Source organism: Cryptomeria japonica, unplaced genomic scaffold (assembly GCF_030272615.1).
Source record: "Cryptomeria japonica unplaced genomic scaffold, Sugi_1.0 HiC_scaffold_381, whole genome shotgun sequence".
NCBI classification, from domain to species: domain Eukaryota; kingdom Viridiplantae; phylum Streptophyta; class Pinopsida; order Cupressales; family Cupressaceae; genus Cryptomeria; species Cryptomeria japonica.
Window position 1 is genome coordinate 12,501 of NW_026729202.1, and position 10,249 is coordinate 22,749.

Sequence of the window (10,249 nt, forward strand, 5' to 3'; positions counted from 1 at the left end):
CCGAAAACATCCGAACCGCACATGCTCGCGACAGTCCTGCCGTTAGAGAATGCACCGTGCACGCGACCGAGTAAGGCCACTCAGAGACATCCATTTCCCAGGTATATGCCCCCTACGCACTTTTGGTGGCGCAACTCGCACGAACAGTCCCACCTCGACCCCGTAAACAAGCTTTTTTGCCTCGAAGAGTTCGTCGGAGACGAAGAAGCAACCTTCAGTGCAAACGTAGCACTCTTTTGTGCAACCGCCCAAACAACGCCCCCTCTACCCTCTGTCGAAACACTCGGCATTGCTGCTCCCTAAGGTGAGCTTCTCCTCATAGGCAATTCCGCTCTTATCCGGTCACGTTTGTGTGCCCGAATTTCGCAAGGCAACCTCCATGGGACATGGAAAAGACTCGAGAAGAGAGCTCGCTCACGGGAGAGAGAAGCCAAGGAGACCACGAGAGTGCTGAGAGTGGGACAGCGCTGAATAGGCGGGAGAAGCCTGCGCGTATAAACGGAGATATATATCCAATTGCAACGAAGGAACGTGCCAAAGATCGAGAACAATGGCAGAAATGCTAGTAACGTGCACTTCGGGACCAACGCATCACCGGAAGACAACCGCCAAACATCGAAAGAGTCGCGATGCTCCGCAACCTACGTGCAAAGCGGTCGCACACCGGGTAAGGGAGTGAGAGCCCCAAACATAGCTGGGCGAGGCGCTCACTCCGCTCTTTAATATCTCGTTAATACCGCCAAGGAAATGGCACAAGCACACACACACAAGCATCCTCGGAAGAGGACAGTTCGAGTGACAGGTCAAATCCAAGAGTTCCGAAGACTACCTCCAGGAACAATCGGGAACAAGACCGATTACAAGTCGTCGAGTCTGTTACTGGGCGAACACGAGATGCGCACAGGAAATCGATCAGCCCTCACAATGGCCCAAGGCCAGAGATCGGACTGCTACGATTTACCCCAACAATCATCGTGCCACTCTTCGCAGAGAGGTGATAGACGCCAACGAGCCCGCGCATAGCAATCGAGGTGTAAAAAGGGCGTTGAAGGCAGGAAGCCTGGACGAAAGAGGCTACGAGGTCACCTCGAAGCGGTCTAAGAATCGGGCGCACTTGGGGCGACTACCAGTGCCAACCCCTTATCCCGCGGTGCGTCCGACACACAGAAATTTCCAAGGCGGCCAAGGAGCCTCCCCGCATAGCAATCGGGGTGTGAGGTTACGGATGCAGCATTGATAGCAATCGAGGTGTGAGGCGAAGGATGCAGAAGTGAGAGCCGAGGGATGTAGCAGAGATAGCAATCGGGGTGTGTGATGCAGAAGAGATAGCAATCGAGGTGTGCGGTGGGAAGGGCCCAGCAGCCAGAATGCATGAAGCGACGGATGAAGCAGTGATGACAACCGGGCTGTGAGGAGAGGAGGGATGCAGCCAAGAAAGCAATCAGGGCTCGAGGCAAGGGATGCATCAAGGATAGCAATCATGTTGTGAGGCGAGATTCCAAAGGCTAAACGTGAGAGGCTGCAGGGTCGACTCAGAGAGGTCTATGCATGTGAGAGGCTGAAAGCAAGGTCGACTCGGAGCGGTCTATGCATCGGGCGCGCTTGGGGCGACTACCAGTGCCAACCCCTTATCCCGCGACGCGTCCGACAAAGAGAACGTTCCAAGGCGGCAGAGGAGGTTACCAGCCGAAGGATGCAGTAGCAATAACAGGTATAGTTCCGCGGCGGCCGAGAAGACTCACCGCATAGGAATCGGGATGCGAGGCGAGGGATGCGGCGGGAAGGCCCCGACGGCTAAACGGAAGAGGCTGCAGGGCCGCCTCGGAATGGTCCAAGCATCGGATGCGATTGGGACGACTACCAGTGCCAACCCCTTATCCCGCGATGCGTCCGATACACAGATAGTTCCAAGGCGGCCGAGGAGCCTCACCGCATATCAATCGGGGTGCGAGGCGAGGGATGGGGCGGGAAGGCCCCAACGGCTAGACGGAAGAGGCTTCAGGGCCACCTCGGAATGGTCCAAGCATCGGACGCGCTTGGGGCGACTGCCAGTGCCAACCCCTTATCCCGCGATGCGTCCGATACACAGATGGTTCCAAGGCGGCCGAGGAGCCTCACCGCATAGCAATCGGGGGTGCGAGGCGAGGGATGGGGCGGGAAGGCCCCAACGGCTAGACGGAAGAGGCTTCAGGGCCGCCTAGGAATGGTCCAAGCATCGGACACGCTTGGGGCGACTACCAGTGACAGCCCCCTATCCCGCGATGCGTCCGATACGAAGATGGTTCCAAGGCGGCCGAGGAGCCTCACCGCATAGCAATCGGGGTGCGAGGTGGGGGATGCGGCGAGATGGCCCCAACGGCTAGACGGAAGAGGCCACAGGGCCGCGTCGGAATAGTCCAAGCATCGGACGCGCTTGGGGCGACTACCAGTGACAACCCCTTATCCCGCGATGCGTCCGATACGAAGATAGTTCCAAGGCGGCCGAGGAGCCTCACCGCATAGCAATCGGGGTGCGAGGTGGGGGATGCGGCGAGATGGCCCCAACGGCTAGACGGAAGAGGCTGCAGGGCCGCCTCGGAATAGTCCAAGCATCGGACGCGCTTGGGGCCACTACCAGTGACAACCCCTTATCCCGCGATGCGTCCGATACGAAGATAGTTCCAAGGCGGCCGAAGAGCCTCACCGCATAGCAATCGGGGTGCGAGGTGGGGGATGCGGCGAGATGGCCCCAACGGCTAGACGGAAGAGGCCACAGGGCCGCCTCGGAATAGTCCAAGCATCGGACGCGCTTGGGGCGACTACCAGTGACAACCCCTTATCCCGCGATGCGTCCGATACGAAGATAGTTCCCAGGCGGCCGAGGAGCCTCACCGCATAGCAATCGGGGTGCGAGGCGAGGGATGCGGCGAGATGGCCCCAAAGGCTAGACGGAAGAGGCTGCAGGGCTGCCTCGGAATAGTCCAAGCATCGGACGCGCTTGGGGCGACTACCACTGCCAACCCCTTATCCCGCGATGCGTCCGATACACAGATAGTTCCGAGGCGGCCGAGGAGGTGGGGGATGCAGCGAGATGGCCCCAACGGCTAGACGGAAGAGGCTGCAGGGCCGCCTCGGAATAGTCCAAGCATCGGACGCGCTTGGGGCGACTACCAGTGACAACCCCTTATCCCGCGATGCGTCCGATACACAGATAGTTCCGAGGCGGCCAAGGAGCCTCACCGCATAGCAATCGTGGTGCGAGGTGGGGGATGCGGCGAGATGGCCCCAACGGCTAGACGGAAGAGGCTGCAGGGCCGCCTCGGAATGGTCCAAGCATCGGATGCGCTTGGGGCGACTACCACTGCCAACCCCTTATCCCGCGATGCGTCCGATACACAGATAGTTCCAAGGCGGCCGAGGAGCCTCACAGCATAGCAATCAGGGTGCGAGGCGAGGGATGCGGCGAGAAAGCCCCAACGGCTAGAGGGAAGAGGCTTCAGGTCCGCCTCGGAATGGTCCAAGCATCGGACGCGCTTGGGGCGACTACCAGTGACAACCCCTTATCCCGCGACGCGTCCGATACACAGATAGTTCCAAGGCGGCCGAGGAGCCTCACCGCATAGCAATCGGGGTGCGAGGCGAGGGATGCGGCGAGAAGGACCCAACGGCTACACGGAAGAGGCTTCGGGGCCGCCTCGGAATGGTCCAAGCATCGGACGCGCTTGGGGCGACTACCAGTGACAACCCCTTATCCCGCGACGCGTCCGATACACAGATAGTTCCAAGGCGGCCGAGGAGCCTCACCGCATAGCAATCGGGGTGCGAGGCGAGGGATGCGGCGAGAAGGACCCAACGGCTAGACGGAAGAGGCTTCGGGGCCGCCTCGGAATGGTCCAAGCATCGGACGCGCTTGGGGCGACTACCAGTGACAACCCCTTATCCCGCGACGCGTCCGATACACAGATAGTTCCAAGGCGGCCGAGGAGCCTCACCGCATAGCAATCGGGGTGCGAGGCGAGGGATGCGGCGAGAAGGACCCAACGGCTAGACGGAAGAGGCTTCGGGTCCGCCTCGGAATGGTCCAAGCATCGGACGCGCTTGGGGCGACTACCAGTGACAACCCCTTATCCCGCGACGCGTCCGATACACAGATAGTTCCAAGGCGGCCGAGGAGCCTCACCGCATAGCAATCGGGGTGCGAGGCGAGGGATGCGGCGAGAAGGACCCAACGGCTAGACGGAAGAGGCTTCGGGTCCGCCTCGGAATGGTCCAAGCATCGGACGCGCTTGGGGCGACTACCAGTGACAACCCCTTATCCCGCGACGCGTCCGATACACAGATAGTTCCAAGGCGGCCGAGGAGCCTCACCGCATAGCAATCGGGGTGCGAGGCGAGGGATGCGGCGAGAAGGACCCAACGGCTAGACGGAAGAGGCTTCGGGTCCGCCTCGGAATGGTCCAAGCATCGGACGCGCTTGGGGCGACTACCAGTGACAACCCCTTATCCCGCGACGCGTCCGATACACAGATAGTTCCGAGGCGGCCGAGGAGCCTCACCGCATAGCAATCGGGGTGCGAGGCGAAGGATGCGGCGAGAAGGACCCAACGGCTAGACGGAAGAGGCTTCGGGTCCGCCTCGGAATGGTCCAAGCATCGGACGCGCTTGGGGCGACTACCAGTGACAACCCCTTATCCCGCGACGCGTCCGATACACAGATAGTTCCAAGGCGGCCGAGGAGCCTCACCGCATAGCAATCGGGGTGCGAGGCGAGGGATGCGGCGAGAAGGACCCAACGGCTAGACGGAAGAGGCTTCAGGGCCGCCTCGGAATGGTCCAAGCATCGAACGCGCTTGGGGCGACTACCAGTGACAACCCCTTATCCCGCGACGCGTCCGATACACAGATAGTTCCGAGGCGGCCGAGGAGCCTCACCGCATAGCAATCGGGGTGCGAGGCGAGGGATGCGGCGAGAAGGACCCAACGGCTAGACGGAAGAGGCTTCAGGGCCGCCTCGGAATGGTCCAAGCATCGGACGCGCTTGGGGCGACTACCAGTGACAACCCCTTATCCCGCGACGCGTCCGATACACAGATAGTTCCGAGGCGGCCGAGGAGCCTCACCGCATAGCAATCGGGGTGCGAGGCGAGGGATGCGGCGAGAAGGACCCAACGGCTAGACGGAAGAGGCTTCAGGGCCGCCTCGGAATGGTCCAAGCATCGGACGCGCTTGGGGCGACTACCAATGACAACCCCTTATCCCGCGACGCGTCCGATACACAGATAGTTCCGAGGCGGCCGAGGAGCCTCACCGCATAGCAATCGGGGTGCGAGGCGAGGGATGCGGCGAGAAGGACCCAACGGCTAGACGGAAGAGGCTTCAGGGCCGCCTCGGAATGGTCCAAGCATCGGACGCGCTTGGGGCGACTACCAGTGACAACCCCTTATCCCGCGACGCGTCCGATACACAGATAGTTCCGAGGCGGCCGAGGAGCCTCACCGCATAGCAATCGGGGTGCGAGGCGAGGGATGCGGCGAGAAGGACCCAACGGCTAGACGGAAGAGGCTTCAGGGCCGCCTCGGAATGGTCCAAGCATCGGACGCGCTTGGGGCGACTACCGTTGCCAACCCCTTATCCCGCGATGCGTCTGATACACAGATAGTTCCGAGGCGGCCGAGGAGCCTCACCGCATAGCAATCGGGTTGCGAGGCAGATTATTGGGAAGGGAACCCCCTGGGATGCGGCTCAAGCAGTGCCCAAAGGGACTGGAATGCGGAATCACATCGAGAGACCCAAATGCTATACGAGGGCTCAAATCGAATTATCGATTTGGCCACGACATGGACGCATCGGAACGACTACCTTTGCCGAACCACTCGCAATTGCATCCATACCGAAACCAATAGACATTTCCGTTAGAGCCCTCGCATAGCATTCGGGAATCTCGCATGCCCCTCTAAATCGACCAATGCTGGCGCTCAATGAAAATCCGAGCGCTACCACCGTTCGAGCGCCAGCATTGGTCGAGTTAGAGGGGCACGGGGGAGAATGCTCCAGTCAACACCTCCCCTGTAACGGGTCCAGAGTTTCAACCCGTTCGGCACCGCCTTTAGACCTTGCAAATAGCTTGCAAGTAATCTAATACGGACTACGCCTTCACCAATGCCGCCTCAAACAAGACTTATGCGGAATATAAGTCTAGACGACGCCAATGAGTGCAACGCGGCACTCCAATGGACTTAGCTCTAGGACTTCTCATCCAGCGAGTCACCTCAAAAACTAAGCTAGAGAACTTCCCAACCTATGGGTCACCCTCAAGAGATATCCCTGCGTCCAGGGTTGGACTTGTGGCCTACACGAGCCGACCTCATGAAAACCTCCTACGTACCCACAATCGATATGGCTCAAAGTCACACGTAGTTCTAAGGTTAGCTCGCTGTGCCACCAGCTCGCAACCGTTTCCATGTCTATCCTGGTGAGGTCCCAGACCTCCCGTTCCTAGACACAGTGATTACTCCTCGGATCATGTCCCGGACACAATCCTACACCACACTGGGAATGTCCCTATGACATCCCGCAGCCCAAGAGCTTCTCGAATGACTTATGCGAGAACCCACGCATAGCATTCCATCCAACACGGTATCAAGTCTTGCATCCGACGTATCCATGAATGCTTTGCAAATCTTTCATAACTAACATTGTTCTCAAGTAATGCATCCTCAAGCCATTGCGCACTTAAGGATCGAAAGACATAGAGACGTGCCAGGGGGAGACACGCTCTAGAATCCATTCTAGCTCGGGTCAGATCTCAAAGGTCGTGACATCCTCCCCCACTTAAAATAAGCGACGTCCTCGGCGCTTGCAACACCGAACTTCCGGGTTACAAAAATACTTGCAAAGGCGCTTCGCTTCAACTCAAATCACAAAGACATGACACCATCCAAATCCGGTCCAAAAATGAACACTCGACTTAAGATTCCATCCAAGTCGACTCGGAACAGCTCGGGTCCATAACCTTCCCCAAGTCCAACTCGTGAAGCTATGTTCCCTTCAAGCTCTTGGTAAAGACCAATTGTGCAATCAAGGCGATCCTGGGGACGTAGATTACCAATCGACTTAATCAGACACCACCTCACTCAATGAAGTCGAAGAGCCTAACCCTGCTCTTTCAAAACCAAATCGTAAGGCCATATCTCACACCCAATCAGAATACCCATTTTGCAACGCCTTGGGATCTTGAGTACCACCAAGACATCCACAAGACTCAATTTAGTCCTAACATTATTAAATAAATCATCCTAGCTTAACCATCACCAGATAGCGGAGTAGCTCCAGACTAAATGCCCTGCATTTACCTTCCACGTACTCAATCCGCATGACAAGCTCTTTTCGGTTGGCTTGATGTACTAGGCAACAACAAGCACAACACCTTGCAATTCGGCTACCTCATAAAACCCAACATTCCATGTCAAGTCAAACAAAACCCATTCGTGCACCAAAATTGCAACACACGAGGGAGAACATACCTTTATTGGGTAACAACTCAACTCGTGTTAAGATAAGCTCAAGCACCAAGTGCACGCTTATTTTAAACTCAACCGAGTAAAGGGTTAAGCATCTCTACAAAATACTAACCAAATATCACCCAACAAGGATGCTCCCTTCTTAGCGGTTCCAATGCCCAGGTCCGTTTGAGCATTGAATGAGCTTCATACCGCACTTCGATCTCGAGTTATGGATGCCTAAGGAACCACCCTTAAAGTTCTCTGACTTCCGCTTAAGAAAAGTAGCTCGACTCTAGTCATAGATCAGAACGCTACATTAAGGGGCTTCCCCAACCTTTGCATCAACAAGGGTCTAAGGAATCCCAGATCATACGCGACCCACATGCAACTCGCTTTCGCTCCACTATGCTAGTTCACCGAAATCAACTCTCCCAAGTCGGGCACCCAAACTATCATCGAATCACACTCTTAAACGACACACCAAAGTCGTATAACAAAAGGTCACCGAGACCGTTTCATCATATCACTCCTCTAATACTAGCTTTACCGAAAAGACAAGTATCAGAGTCAATGATGAATCTGCTCTGATACCAGATGTAACGGGTCCAGAGTTTCAACCCGTTCGGCACCGCCTTTAGACCTTGCAAATAGCTTGCAAGTAATCTAATACGGACTACGCCTTCACCAATGCCGCCTCAAACAAGACTTATGCGGAATATAAGTCTAGACGACGCCAATGAGTGCAACGCGGCACTCCAATGGACTTAGCTCTAGGACTTCTCATCCAGCGAGTCACCTCAAAAACTAAGCTAGAGAACTTCCCAACCTATGGGTCACCCTCAAGAGATATCCCTGCGTCCAGGGTTGGACTTGTGGCCTACACGAGCCGACCTCATGAAAACCTCCTACGTACCCACAATCGATATGGCTCAAAGTCACACGTAGTTCTAAGGTTAGCTCGCTGTGCCACCAGCTCGCAACCGTTTCCATGTCTATCCTGGTGAGGTCCCAGACCTCCCGTTCCTAGACACAGTGATTACTCCTCGGATCATGTCCCGGACACAATCCTACACCACACTGGGAATGTCCCTATGACATCCCGCAGCCCAAGAGCTTCTCGAATGACTTATGCGAGAACCCACGCATAGCATTCCATCCAACACGGTATCAAGTCTTGCATCCGACGTATCCATGAATGCTTTGCAAATCTTTCATAACTAACATTGTTCTCAAGTAATGCATCCTCAAGCCATTGCGCACTTAAGGATCGAAAGACATAGAGACGTGCCAGGGGGAGACACGCTCTAGAATCCATTCTAGCTCGGGTCAGATCTCAAAGGTCGTGACATCCCCTATATAAGTTATTTGTCCGATTCTCGCACAACCGTAGTCTGCCTCGTCGAATCAAACAACGGTCCCAGATTCCGACTTCCGTTCCGTAGAGACCCAAAAGCTAGATGGAGGCTCGCAAGAAAGAGAGTCGGCGCATAGCAATCGGGTTTCTCGAACGTTTAGGGACCGAGCTCACTTGCGGATAGGGCAAAATCCGCCAAGCAACCCAAAAGCTAGACGGGGGCTCGAATCGAATCGCCTAGGCGGCCACAACAACGACGTGTTGGATCGACTACCAGTGCCAAACCATTCAGCAAGACTAGTCTGTGTCGAGGCCGGATAGAGATTCTCAGAGAGCGCCCGCATAGCATTTAGGAGACCTGCCGCGTCCCTCACACTCGACAAATGGTGGTGCACGTTTATAAATCCGAGCGATCCCAACCCTTTCAAGCACCAACATCGGTCGAGATAGAGGGGCACGGAGGGGGCTGCGTGAGACAACACAGTCCCCTATATAAGTTATTTGTCCGATTCTCACACATCCGAAGAATGGTCATCAAATCGGACAACAGCCCAAACTTCCGACTTCCGTCCCAGAAAGCCCAAGAGCTATCTAAAACGTTCATGGCCGGAACTCGATCGCGGCTATACCAGTCCGCCAAGCAACCCAAAAGCTAGACTGGAGCTCTAGTCGAATCACCTCTGTGGCCATTGCAAGGACGTGTTGGAGCGACTACCATTGCCGAACCATTCCGCAGGTCGAGTCCATACCAAGGCCGCATAGAGATTCACGATGAGCTCCTGCATAGCAATCAGGAGACTTGCCGTGTCCATCACAATCGATAAATCCTGGTGCAAGATTTTTGCATCCGAGCGCTCCAACCAGTCGAGCACCAGCATCAATCGACATAAACGGGCACGGGGGGAGGATGCTCGAGAACACTACCTCCCCTATATAAGTTATTTGTCCGATTCTCAAGCAGCCGAAGTCTGGTCATCGAATCGGGTCAAAGACCACAACTTCCGACTTTACCCACAATGCAAGTCATCGAATCGAACATCGGCCCCCGAGTCGGACTCCATGCGTATGTCAGGTCATCGGACCCAAATTCCGCCTTCCTGCGCATGGCGGGCCATCAATATCAACTCGGTCATCGGACCCAAACTCCGCCTTTTTGCGTATGGCACGCCTTCAAATCGGTCATCGGACCCAAATTCCGCCTTCCTGTGCATGGCGGGCCATCAACATCAACTCGGTCATCGGACCCAAATTCCGCCTTTCTGCGCATGGCACGCCATCAACTCGGTCATCGGACCCAAATTCCGCCTTCCTGCGCATGGCAGGTCATCGGACACAAATTCAGACCTCGCCAATATGCCTACGTATCGAATCGGTCATCGGACCCAACTTCCGACTTCATCCATACTGTAGGGTC